This window comes from Crotalus tigris, unplaced genomic scaffold, assembly GCF_016545835.1.
Source record: "Crotalus tigris isolate CLP2741 ecotype Arizona unplaced genomic scaffold, ASM1654583v1 scf7180000019175.1090142, whole genome shotgun sequence".
NCBI classification, from domain to species: domain Eukaryota; kingdom Metazoa; phylum Chordata; class Lepidosauria; order Squamata; family Viperidae; genus Crotalus; species Crotalus tigris.
Window position 1 is genome coordinate 53,537 of NW_024097416.1, and position 14,431 is coordinate 67,967.

Here is a 14,431-nt window from a genome sequence, read left to right on the forward strand (position 1 = left end):
GGAGAATATGTGAATGAAAGGTCTAAAATTTACACTAAATTATAATTTAAAAGTAAACTTTTATAAGATGATGTATCATTGGTATTTAACACCAGATAAGTTGTCAAGAAAGTATAAAGGTATTTCAAAGGAATGTTGGAAATGCAAATGTAAAGAAGGGACCTTTTATCATTTGTGGTAGCTATGTGATAAAGCAAAGAAATATTGGAATTGAATTCACATCTTAATACAGAAGATTCTCAAAGTGAATATAAAATCAGAAACTTTTATTCTGGGTTTAATGGAAAAAGACTTAGAAAAAATTAGTACTTTGATGTTATATATGTTGACGGCAGCAATATTACTTTACACACAAAAATGGAAGGACACTTTGATTCCTACAATGGATGAATAGTTACAAAAGTTGAAGTTAGCAGAGATGGCTAAATTGACTGCTTTGGTCAAAGAAAAAATATAATTACTTTGGCTTCTACTTGGAAAACGTTTCTGGACTTTGTGCTTCAGGTGGAAAAAATGAAACTTTGATTTTGGGTTTTACCGATTAATAAGTTTGTTATTGTAGAAATGGCTAGTTTATATTATTATGTAAAAGTAAAAAGTTGAGGTTTGATGTTATTATTTTACTCTATTGCACCAAAAGGAGTCGGAAGTTAATGCCTTTTCTTTCTTTTTTCGCTTTGTTCCAGTTTTCCCTTCCCCATTTCCTCCCCTACTTCCCTACTATTTTCTTTTGTATTTTTGTATTATATATTATAAACAAACAAATAAATAAATAAAATAATAGAATAGAGTAACAGAGTCTGAAGGAACTTTGGAGGTCTTCTAGTCCAACCCTCTGCTCAGGCAAGAAACCCTATACCATTTGAGACAAATGGTTGTCCAAACTCTTCTTAAAAACTTCCAATGTTGGAGCATTCATTCCACTGATTATTTATTTATTTATTTACATATTTATATGAGGCGGCGATCCAGGGCCCCGGCCGCCGCCTCATTCCAGGCCGCAACCAGGGACCTGGACGAGTTGTGGACAAGGGAGTCAGGTATTTCCCCAAGCTCCTCCTGGAACCGATCTGGGTCCATTAGGCGCCTGGGGCGGAACCACCTAGTCGGTTCCCTCTCCCTGCGATGGGGGAGTGATGCTCTGATTAATTGTTATAACTGTCAGAAAATTTTCCTTAGTTCTAAGTTGCTTCTCTCTTTGATTTGTTTCTATCCATTGCTTCTTTTCCTGCCTTCAGGTGCTTTGGAGAATAGATTTGACTTCCTCTTCTTTGTGGCAATCCCTTACATATTGAAACACTGATACAGTATCATGTCCTAGTCCTTTTTTCATTAAACTAGACATACCCAATTCCAGCAACTATTCTGTATGTTTTAGCCTTCATTTCCCAAATCATCTGTGTTATTCTTTTCTGCACTTTTTCCAGAGTCTCTACACCTTTTTTTATAATATGGTAAGCAAAACTGGATACAGTATTGTAAGTGTGGATCTTTCTAAGGCTTTATAAAGCAGTACTAATACTTCACGTGATCTTGAGTCTATCCCTGTGTTAATGCAACCAAGGATTGCATTGGTTTTTTTTTTTTTTTTTGGTTGCTGACACACACTATTGGCTCATATTTAAGTGATTGTCCACTTGGACTCCACAATCCCTTTCATAGTTGCTGGCATTGAGCCACGTTTGTTCTAATCTGTATCTATATAGTTGGTTTTTCTTGCCTAAGTGTAAAACTTTACTTTTCTCTCCATTGAATTTCATTTTGTTAGATATGGCCCAGTGTTCAAGTCTGTTGAGATCCATCTGGATCTTGAGCCTATCTTCTGGAATGTTGATATTCCTACCAGTTTAGTGTTGTCTGCAAATTTGATGAATTCCCCTTCTATTCCCTCTAAGTTGTTTGTGATGATGTTGAAGAGTACTGGGCCTAAAATGGAATCTTGGGGTACCCCACTGCATACTTCCTTCCATGTAGATGTAGTTCCATTGAGGACCACACTTTGAGAGTGATTTGTCAGCCAGTTACAAATCCTTTTGATGGTGATATTGTCTACCCCAATTTTTTTTTTAGCTTACCAACAGGTAGGTTGTGTTCTACTTTGTTAAATCTCTTACTGAAATTCAAGTATACTATGTCCATTACATTTTACTGGTCCACTAATTTAATGACTTTGTCAAAGAATAAAATTAGATTTCTTTGGCATGATCTGTTTTTGACAAACCTGTGGTAGCTTCTGGTTATAGCTTTGCTCGCTTCTAGGTGTTCACAGTTCTGTTGCTTGATTCTTTTTCAGGACTTTCCCAGATATTGATATCAGGCTGATTGGTCTGTATCATCAGAAGTACCGAAGTATGAAGGTAAAAGGATACTACTGAACTTGCAATATGCTGCTCTTAATTATAAATAAACAGCAATAATAGAAGTAACTAAGTATTTGGAAAGATTCGAACATGTAAAACTATATCTAGCCCTCTGAATACTGTATGCTGCCCCAGCTGAAAAATGTAAATAATTAATGATTTCATACATCTCTATAATAATCAACCAAAGGACAATTTTCATGTACCAGTCTCATTATTTAATGAATTGCTATTCATTAAAATGATCCAAGAAATTGACTAAGAAAAGATTATTCCTTGTACCAAATTACAAATCTAACATGTCCACCAAAATAAGTTGAGTTAGCTTTGGTTGTTGCTAAAAATCTTTTATAACTATTCTCCCAGCTAAATTTAAGCATATATCTACAATATACACACTGTAAAAGGATCATTATGCACATTTAAATTTGGAGTTTAAAATAAAGCTAATCACCCAAGGACTTCATATTTCCTTCCTGAGCAGAAAGTACACTAAAGATTACTATTGTTTCCTTTTTTCATTTGGAATTAGAAAAAATGTATTGTAATCCTAGTTATTTTACAAGAAGATTAGCAAGGAGGAATTGGATAATTATATGTATCTCTTTGATATATTATAATAAAACTTCATATCCCTGTGTAATGATTATGTAACACAGACTCAAGCAAGCATTTATTTTTGTCACTAAAGAGTTATATTTTTGTATACTTTGCTTTGTCTTGTCCTTTGGGCTGGGGGGTGCCTATAAAATAGAATTGCCTTTCTCATCTTCAATCTTGGAAAAGAAATACATCTTAATCTTCTGATTGTGTCATTGTTAGTTGGTACTATGCAAAGCATTCCTAGGAGAAGAGAAGATAAGCACCCTCTTTGGTCTTGGCAAAATCCATGAAATAACACACAAAAGCAGTAATATGGTTTAGAGCTCATATAGTCAGAAATTCCCCTAAGATGGGACTTTTATTGAGACTTAATCAGAAGGGTATTGCATACTTGCTGAATTTAAAGGCATCTGCCCACCATCATCTCTTTTGTGTTTCCTGATTGGAACAAGGTCATAAGATTTTTTTTCCTTTTCTTATTGTACTTTGGTATCCTTGAATATCTTTTATTTCTGCTCAAGCTATGTTACTATATTATTTTCTTACCTAGAAATAAAGGCTGAAGTATTCAGACCAGTGAGGTCATTGCTTCCAAGTCCAAGAGAATTTGTAATCCAATTTTGCTGATTTGGTGAGAGACCAATACATCTACAGACACCAAATACATTTTCAAAAATATTCATATGGACAATTTTTATTTGAATGTAAGCTTAATTTTAATGCAATTTGAAATGTATCTGATGGAGTAGTGTGCAATCTCTCTTTTAATCTAAACTTCATGATATAGATGATTTTCAAGAGTATAGCAGTAGAGAAACCATACATTGGAAATTAGGGAATTAAGCCACCTTCAAAAGAACTATTATATACTGTACATGCCTAACTTTCTACATTTGGTATCTATGGACTTTTAACACCTTGTACCAAGGGCTATTTCACTGCTGAATCTTCAATATTTGAAGTGAAATGCTTCTAATATTTGCTCTGTCTGTCTGTTTATCTACCTACCTATCTACCTCCATTTTTAAATTTCATTCTATGAACTATAATGTGTGCATATTTAACTTTCAAAAAAGATTTTTTTGCAAATAGCCAACATTGTCAATTAGGGGAGGTTGTCATAAACCTGTTTGCTGTGAATTTTCTAGAACTTTACATATATGTAAATGGTAAAACATACATGTAGTCAATCATGTAATCATTTTCTTGGTAATGAAAATGATCTTTTATTCTATAAGACATTATTCTGATCTCACATTAGTTCCATAAAATATCCTTGATTATATGCCATCAAATTGTTGTCAATTCTTAGTGTGACAACATAGAAAGACAGATGACAATCTGTCCTTAACCTGGTCTTTCAGGTCTTCCAATAATGCACCTATTGCTATTGTAACTGTAACTTGATGCTCATTGTCCTCTTCTTCTCCTCTTTCCTTCTACCTTTCCCAGCAGCTAATGCTGCTGAACTAGGATCACTTGCCTGTTCATTTGTATCTTAAGTGAGAACTCTGAGTTGATTTGGTCAATGACCCCCTGGTTTGTTTCTTTGGCTATCCATATTTTCAGGAATCTTCTCCAAAATCAAAGTTCAAAAGTGTCAATACTCTTGTTATCCTGCTTCTTCAAAGTCCAATTTTGGCTTCCATAGAATGTCACAGGGAATAGTATAGTTAGCATAATTCTGATGTTTATAAATACAGACACTTCACGGATTTGAATATTTTTCAAAGATTTTCATGGCTGCTTTACCAAGTACTAGTGTGCAGGCGATTTCTTGACTGTTTGTTTCATTATTGTTGGTTGATCCTAAAAGGCAAAAGCTATTTACCACTTCACTATCTTCATAGTCAGTTCTAAGGTTGGTTGTTCAACTAATTTTTATTAGTTTGGTCTTTATATTTACATTTAGTCACATTATTTTCACTGCACCACTTGATTTTTATCACTAGAGCTTGCAGATCCTTTTCATTTTTTGGCTGTAAAGGTAGTGTCATCAATCTAGTGAAGATTTTTTACATTTCTTCCTCCAATTTTAAAACCACACTCATCTTCTTCCACTACAGATTCTCTTAATATATAATCATTATATAGGATGAATAAATAAGGAGAAGCCTTGCTGCACTCCTTTGCCAATATGAAGTCAGTCTGTTTTACCATGTTGTCTGTACAGTGGTTTCATGACTTGTATACCATGTTTTCCCGAAAATAAGACTCGGTCTTATATTTTTTTTTTTGCCTCCAAAAGAGGCACCAGGTCTTAGGACCACTGCACCCAGGCCTCTCAGGCCCCGACATCTGTGGTGCTGCTGCCCAAGTTCTTCTGCGGCCGCTTATAGCCACATGCCATGTGGAGCATCATGCCGGTGCTGCCACTCGCAGCAAAGGACTGCATGGCTCATTGCATTGATCGCACTGCTATGATCATACTGCTGCTGCTACTCACGACAGGAGGCCAAATGGCTCATTGCGCCGCTCGTGCTGCTGCTGCCGCTCACAAGAAACCACATGGCTCATCGTACCAATTATACTGCAGCCACCACTAGCAGGAGGCTGCATGGCTCATTGCACAGTTGCTGTGAGCTGCAGCAGTAGTGCAATTGACAGGTATGATAATGTAAACCTACTCTCTTCAACAAACATGCTTCTGAGGTTGATACACATAATTTCAGAATTTTTGAAGTCATGAACTTTGGCTTAATATGCAGGAGGTCGCGTGGCTGATCGTGCTGCTGCCGCTGCTCAGAGGGCCACATGGCTCGTCGTGCACTGCTGTAAGCTGCGGCAGCAGTGCAATCGGTGCGATGAGCCACATGGCCTTTTGCTGTGAACGGCGGCAGTGGCGCAATCAGCCATGCGGCCTCCTGCTCATTAAGCCAAAATGGTTTCTTTTGAATTCATGACTTCAAAAATTCTGAAAATTATGTCTATCAACCCAAGAAGCATGTTTGTTGCAGAGAGTAGGTTTACATTATCATACCTGTCAATTAAAACTTAGACTAATTCTTAAACAAACTCTATTAGATATGAATACAGACATTGGGGATCTTATGTTTTAAAACATTGCTGATATCATTTGCAAGTGCAAAGATGCTTTCTATCCTAAACTTGAAAGTCAAAATTTTAGTAATAAGCCTAGTAAAATATTAGAATACTTTTTCAAACCCTATAATCTATAATTAAAATATTAACTTTTATAATTATATTATAAATTTTCTTAATATATTGGTTGAAACTATCCTAGGGCAGCTATTTATGAAAACTCCCATTTGCACTTGGGCTTTTTTCTCAAAATATTCATGAAGTATAGTATCAAGTTCAAATGTCTACATGAGATTTCCTTTGAAAATAGCTGCCGGGTCAAACAAATACAGAATAATTGCGATATGTAATTAATGTCATATTTTACTCCTAATTTAGAAGATACTTCAGTTCTAGCCAAACTGATTTGCAAAAAACAACAATCAAACAAACATGGTAAAGATATAAATGGGAGAAAAGTGACAGTAGTGGAGGATACAAAGGAGCTTAATTCAGATTATTTGTAATAATATAAACCCTGTTTGTTGGTTTTATTATTGAAGTATCTTGATAAACTTTACCATAAATAGAGTCATGCACTAAGACTCAATATGTGCCATCAAATATTAAAGAAATACATTCATTTCAAGTTATCACAAGCAAAAATAATTTATAACAATTAATAATTGCTTAACACTTCTTGTCATACACAAAATTGTTTTCATATATCATTAGCAAAATGAGAAGTTAGAAAAAGAAACTACCCTTACTTCCGGGCACACCATAAATGGACTCTCAGAGGCACCTGGATTAGTTAAAACTAGTTAATTTAGATATTAGAAATAAACAATGATAGTGTTTCTTTTGTATAGTTTTAGCTGTTCCTTTCCTGTCAACCCTAAAATAAGAAAAAGTTGGTGCTACCAGTTCTGGGCTACAAAAATCTGTACATCTATTAGAGTCACCTTATCAGGAAGATGGGTGGCATAAAAATTTAATAATACATAAATTAATAATAATCAGATGGTAGAAAAAGATACCGAAAAATAGATTTTGTACTTCAGATACAGATATACACTGTAAGCTAAATACATTCATAAAATGTACTGTATTTATGTTATACATAAATGTGGTTTATCTTATCAAACCATATGTAAGATTTAGCACATTTTAGGATTTAGAGGAGATGATAATGTACTGTTAATCAAAAGTTTTGCAATCTACTCTCACCCTTGGTAGATGATGAGAGTGTGTATAAACACTAAAGCAAATAAGTCTAATTCTTTTTCTCTTTTTTTGTGATCAATAAATATAGTCATTTATGAGGGTGAAGGTTCGTTCTCCAAGCTTGTGGATTGGTTTCCTAATGTTTCATTACCAGACTAGGTAACATCTTCAGTGGAGTTTAGAGGATGGCAGTGTCATTGTTCTTCTGTTTATAAGGGTCAGTAGGTGTTATGATGGGTCATGTGTAGGTATGACAAGTGAGGGTCTTCTGATGGGCCATGTTTGAGTGGGGGTCTTGTGATGGATCTTGTGATGGGAAGATTACCTCAGGTGAGGGTCATTGGGAGGTGAAGTGCTGGTTGGGGGGGCTTTTGTGGGATGGTTGAGGGTCGGTGTTGTCTCTGGTTAGCTGTACAGTTGATTTGGATTCTGAGGAATTTGTAGGCTGGTTGTAGGTCAATGTGTCTGTTGATGGAATTATTCATGGAGTGCCAGTCTTCGATGAACTCATGAGTGTGGCGGATGGTAGCGTGGCAAATGAGTTTTGTGTTACTCCAATCAAACTGGTGCTTTTTGGTATCGGTGTGGGCAGAAATTAAGGATTTGGGATCATGGCGTTTGACTGCCAGCCATTGTTCATGGATCCTGTTTTTTAATTGACATGACATTTGTCCCACTTAGAATTGGTTGCAATTGTTACAGTTGATTTTGTAGATTACATTGTTTCATTCATCCTTCTGTATCTGATTCTGGATAATTCCTGGCGAAGAATGGCTGTGTGTTTGTGGGCTATTGCTATTCCTAGAGGTTGGAGAATTCTGACACCCCTTTTGTGTATGGTAGGATTAGGTTTTGCATAATGATTGGCTTTGTGGTATGTTAAGGTTTGGGTCCTGTGTGTCAGAATATGAAGATTTTTGGATAGCTGTTACAAAGAAAGACGTCAAGCAGCCATTTCTCTTCCACTTCTCTTAGTGTTGTGATGCTGTATTGTGTCCTGGCCCTTCTGAAGAGTGTCTGGACAAAGCTTCTTTTGTATGCGATGGGGTGGTTGCTTGCAAAGCTGAGGATCTGGTCCATGTACATGGCTTTGCGGTAGATGCAGTTTCCAGTTCTTCGTTTACTAGTCTCCTTATGTCGATGTTGAGGAATGGGAGTCTTTTGTTTGTTTCCTCTTCACATGTGAATTTGAGCCCAGGAAGTATATTATTGAGTAGGTGGTGTGTTTCTTCAGTTTGGGAGCAGTTGATAGACCTTTATGTTTGACCTATTTCTATCACAATTTGGTTCATTCAAGGACAAGACAAAAAGAGTATTTATTATCAGGGAAGAGCAACACAGAAAGAAGTGGAAGTTAAAGTCACTGCTTATGTTTTGAAATTAAGTTGGGTGGGCATATGCCACCAGTAAACAGATTACAGAGGATAGTGAACAGGCTTCTCTATCACATAAATAATTTACTCCTTTGGATAAAGGGCAGTGCTGTAATTCTGCTCAATAATCCAAATAACTGAGCATATTTAAACTGCATTAAACTCAATGAGAAAGATGTATATAAACAAATAAATCCTAATGTTTGCAGAGAACATTAAAACAACTTACTTTGGTGTATTATGTGACCTATTATATAGTCTAATATTTTGATCTACCACATTATATAAGGGTATTTTCTAAATTTTCCTTTCTTTTTCCAAATTTTTGTTTGATGGACAAATGATATAAATTGAAACAATTAACTTTGACTTTCTAACCAATCTATCAGGGAATTTTTTGCAAAGTAGAACTTTTAATATTTCTGCTATTTGTTCACTCTTTGTATCAACCTTTTATCTAATAGTGGTAACTATAAGCAATCAGGCCAAATGACAACTAAGCAATTGGGTAGGCAGAGGAAGGACAGTGATCATATTAACAGTTCAATCTTTTGGTCCATATTTTGCAAAAAAAAATTGCAGCATTTCATTGGTCTTCTGCTAACAAAACTGTATGCAACCTGATTACATAGCGCTGTTTTTCCTTACTGTGATTTATGGCCATGTTAGAAAACATGACATATAACCTTGATGCTCTGTCTAGATACTGCATTAACAATTCATTGTGAAAACCCTTGCAATAAATTTTTAATATAAAAAGGAATAGCTCATCAGTAGAAATGCTCCCAAGAGAACAATGGCAAAATTGAATGGAGATCATCCTAGAGAGAAAAAAGAAAGCACATCTCTTTTATAAATGTTAATACTGCATAGTTTTTGTAACTGGAACTAGAAAAAGAAACAAATGGTTTAGCCTAACTGCTGCTATCTCACTTATGTAATCAGCGTTTGCATCAGGGACAAATTTTATGCAAGCATGAGAAAACACATACCCAGATATACTGAGGAGGGAAGAAGGGAGTGTACAGGAATGATTGATGTCTTTCTTATATGGTAATAACTCTATTGTCTAATGTTGATTGGTTGACAAAGTTTATAAAGCGATCTAAGGTGTGGTACCTCTGAATGCAATCACTGCCAGCATTTCAGATTATGACCCACCCAGCACTTCATTTGATCAAATAAAAGAACTGTCTCTTTAATAGAAACCTCCGTCTGAGTTCTTTGATTGGATTGTATAGATAGAGTCTCAGATTTCTTTATGCCAGAGGACAATTGAAATAACTTACAATACAATTCAACTTTATCTAGGACAAATTTGATAATAGGCTGTCACAAACAATTAAGTCCGATACAAAATATTTATTCCATGGGACTTAAATATTTTCTGAGCTCATGTTTATCATTTTAAATTCTTCTCATTAAAGCCCATATTCAAGATTCATTGTGCACACAGAGGCATTCTTTCTATTGGGTGTCTTGTGTTTCAATAACTCTGTTTTTTGTGACAAGATGACAAGAATTTTGGATTTGTAAAAACCCTTCACCTGCTAAAAAGACAATTTTGGTGGCCTTCATTAAAGAAGGACATTGAAAGTTATTGTCAACGCTGCTAACTTTGGTTGTTATTGCCTTGACAAAATATGCAGAGCTATGTGGTATTTTTTGAGTTAACTTAAATGATGCTGGGAGGGGAAGAGAAAGTGTGTGTGTGGGTTCACTTTAAGAAGCAGCCCACGCGCACTGTAGAGATGAGAGACAGGCGAAAGTCGTGTGCGGAAAACTGCGCCCCCCAACGCTTGTGCCTTTGTTCTGCATCTATCTTCTCCCCCCCTCACATCACCATGGTGACGTGACAGTACGCAGGTCTGTGTGACCTTGCCAGTTTGATAAGGCTAGCCGGTGAACTGTTTATGGCCTCTAGCTTTTTACTCTTGAGGATTGGTAAAGGATTTTAGCCAATGAAATGCTGTTACTATGCTGTATCTTTTGCTATTTGCAAACCTCTATTTAAACAATAAAAGGCTGCGTAGGGTGGCCATTTCTTTGCACCCTTCAATGACTAAGGAGTGATTACTACAGCGCACAGGAAACTTTGCCCTTCAAACTGATTGGAAAATGTGATTTATGACAGCAAAATAAGGGAGGGATTTATGCTAGCAAAATAACTGCTCAGGGGAGGAGATTTCAGATTTTGGCATCCCATTCATGGCATGCCGACATTCTGTTACATGAATAAAGACTTTTTAGGATAAACAATGCCTGGAAGTTCTTTGAAGTGTTTCATTAGTCAGAACCTTGACAGTTATGTTGCCAGCTGCCCTACATGTATAGTGGCCAAAAGGAGGCAAGGCAAAACGCTGGGATCCTATAGTCAATCGCAAACCCTTCAGCACCCTGGAGACAGATCTCTATGGATTTTATTGTGGAGCTGCCTGAAAGCGCAGGAAACACTGTCATTTGGGTTGTTATGGATTTATTTTGAAAACAGGCCCATTTTATCCCATGTCAGAGGATCCTGACTGCAAAAACATTGCCAAATTATTTGTGCAGCATATTTATCAGCTGCATGGAACCCCAAAATGGATAATTTCAGACAAGGGTGTCCAATTCACTTCCAAGTTCTAGAGAGCCTTTTTTAGACATTTTAGGTTCTGATCAGGGGTTGTCATCTGGTCATCATCCTCAAACGAATGGATGGACAGAATGAACAAACTCTGTTCTAGAACAATATGTTCATTGTTTTATTAATTATCAGCAGGATAATTGGACTGACCTACTACCACTCACTGAAGTGGCCTATAACAATTCAGTGCATTCCAGCACTGGCTTTACCCCCTTTCAAGTAGCTAATGGACAAATGTTCAACCCTATGCCGGAACTACCTGCTAACAAACCTGCCATTCCTTCCCTTAAAGACTCTGTTCAGCAGTTACAAAACATTTGGCCTGTTGTCATGAAGCCCTTAACGACACTACGGCAGCCTACAAAGCTCAGGTAGATAAAAAACAAATGGAATGAAAGCCTTTTCATATGGGAAACAAAGTTTACCTTTCCACTAGATTTTTGCATTCATTACAACCCTCTAAAAAATTAAGGCCGAAATACATCAGTTCTTTTCCTATTAAACACATAATCAATCCAGTTACAGTTGAACTAGAATACTCCAAAAGTCTACGACAAATCCACCCATGCCTGAAATTACATCTATGCTTCGGCTTGCAGCCATTCCTCCTCCACCTCCCATCATGGTGGAGGATGAACAACATTTTGAAATTAAGGACATTTTAGACTCTTGTAAACATCATGGCTCTATTCAGTATCTTGTGACTTGGAAGACCTTCCTGCCTCACAGAACAAATGGTTTTATAAGACAGACATAAAGGCCCCTAGGTCAGGGCTTTTCAACCTTTTCACAGATTGTACAACTTTTAGGATATGGCAATATTCGAGTACTACCAGTCGCCTAGCAAGGTGTCAAAAACTTGATCACCGAAAAAGGGAAAAAGTGATAAATTATAGGTAGTCCTCAACTTACAACAGTTCGCTTAGTGACTGTTCAAAGTTACAATGGCGCTGAAAAAAGCGCTGATCCTGGGGCTTCTGCCTCACCCCCATAGTTCTTCAGAAGCATGTGCCAATCCTGGGCTTCTGCCCATCCCCCATAGCCCTGCAGAAGTGCGCAATGATTCTGGGCTTCTGCCCACCCTCCATAGCCCTGTAGAAGCACTGATCAACTGTATCTGAGTGCACTGATCCTGGGGCTTCTGCCTCGCCCCCACAGTTCAGAAGCATGTGCCAATCCTGGGCTTCTGCCCACCCCCATAGCCCTGAAGAAGTGCGCAATGATTCTGGGCTTCTGCCCACCCTCCAAAGCCCTGCAGAAGCACGAATCAACCGTAGCTGAGTGCGCTGATCCTGGGGCTTCTGTCACCCCCATAGCCCTGCAGAAGTGCGCACCAATCCTGGGGTGTCTGTCTCACCCCTGCAGCCCTGCAGAAGCGCGCACCAATTCTGGGGCTTCTGTCTTGCCCCTGCAGCCCTACAGAAGCACGTGCCGATCCTGGGCTTCTGCCCAACCCCCATAGCCTTGCAGAAGCACTGATCAGCTGTAGCTGTGTACACCAATCAGCTGTAACTGCACGCATCGATCCTGGGCCCTGAAGCCCTGCAGCTCCAGCTGTCTCTCTCTCTCAGGCTTGTGCGATACTACTGCTGCTTCAGTTCATTCCCCTCCCTCGCTGCACTTGTCTAGGACAGTCGTGCACTACCTGCCAGGTGCACCTGTACGTGTACCATCGGTTGAAAAGCCCTGCCCTAGACTACTTAAATGTTTCCATGCACACTATCTTGATAAGCCTGATTGATGTGATTGTGTTCCTCTTTTCCCCTTCCCTCTTTCTGTTTTTCAGGGGTTTTTGTCATTCTATTAGGGAGCCATATGTAAGACCCCTCTATTTTACCTGCTCACATTTTATTACTACCTTGTTTAATTGTTTAATCATTTTTGGGAGCTGCCATTCTGGTGGGAGGAGGGCTGCTTGCTGGGAGATGTATTTGCTTTGATTTGCTTTGAGTCGCCCTCCCTCCATGAGAAAGGAATGTAGCTTAAAGACATCTGCCTTATCTCCAGATAGGGGAGCCTGGGACCATTGGGAAACAAAACTGAGGGAGATCTTAAGATGGGTGCTATATTGCCAGGCTCTCAAAACATCTTATCACTTATGGATTGGGTGGAATTCAAATGAACTGTTGAATACCAGGGAGAGGAGTCCTAACTGCACATTATGATATAACCTTTCATGCATAAAATCTTCAGACCTTGCTTTGCTCTACTGCTATCACTAACTCTCAATAAAAGCTTCTTTTGAAACAATGCTTATTGTTATATAAGCATGTGAAGCTTGTGCAAGCACTACTAAAAAAAATTATGAGCAGCCGAACTGTACACTAAACTCTCAAAGTGCGAGTTCCACCAAGACCTAGGGTATTGGATCTCACACAAGGGAGTGGAAATGGACCCAGAGAACACTAAGGCAGTGCTAGAATGCCCCTCCGTGCACAAGGAAGCAACTTCAAAACTTACTAGGGTTTGCAAACTTTTACCGGCAATTTATTCCCTCTTTTGCACAAATCACCTACTTATAACAAATCTATTAAAGATAAAAGAGGAAGGAAAGCCCAAATCTAGCTAACTCTTAAATAGTCTATGGAATGTCAGGTAGCCTTCAAAAAACTCAAGTGACTGTTCACAGTAGAGCCCGTACTAAGGCACCCAAACCCAGATGTCCCCTTTGTTATTCAAGCTAGTGATGTGGCCGTGGGGGGAGTGCTGCTACAGGAAAACTCCCAGGGGATCCTTCAACCCTGTGCCTATACCTCCAAAAAACGAACTGACACAGAACAGAGGTAGGCAGTGTGGGAAAAGGAGGCTTATGCAGTTCAATGGGCACTGCTCACCTGGTGACATTTCCTAGAGGGGTCTAAACACCCATGTGAAGTACAGGTATGGACAGATCATAAGGACTTGGAAGCCTTAAAAAACCCCACGGAAATTGTCCCCTAAGCAAGTCTGATGGGCGCAATACTTTAACCACTTTAACTAACAATGCTACATCCCAGGGGGAATACTTTTTTTAGCAGATGCCCTATCTCGGCTACCACAGCACAATAGTGCCAGGTCAGAAATCATCCAACCAGTCATTCTGTCAAACCAATTAGTAGCAGTAGTAATAACAAGAGGCCAGGCATCCCCTGCAAAATACTACACAAATGGAGAACTGCCTTAAAAATGATGAATAGTTAATAATTAATAATATTAACTATTCAGGAATGCACTCTGAAGGA

The 14,431-nt window shown here is 38.1% G+C and overlaps 1 protein-coding gene across 1 annotated transcript in view; it reads right to left on the minus strand.

Annotated features, from left to right (window-relative positions):
• The window catches only part of GUCY1B1 (guanylate cyclase 1 soluble subunit beta 1), a 95,024-nt gene that overhangs the window by 50,030 nt on the left and 30,563 nt on the right, over window positions 1-14,431 (minus strand). The gene's annotated exons all lie outside the window — the stretch shown is intronic.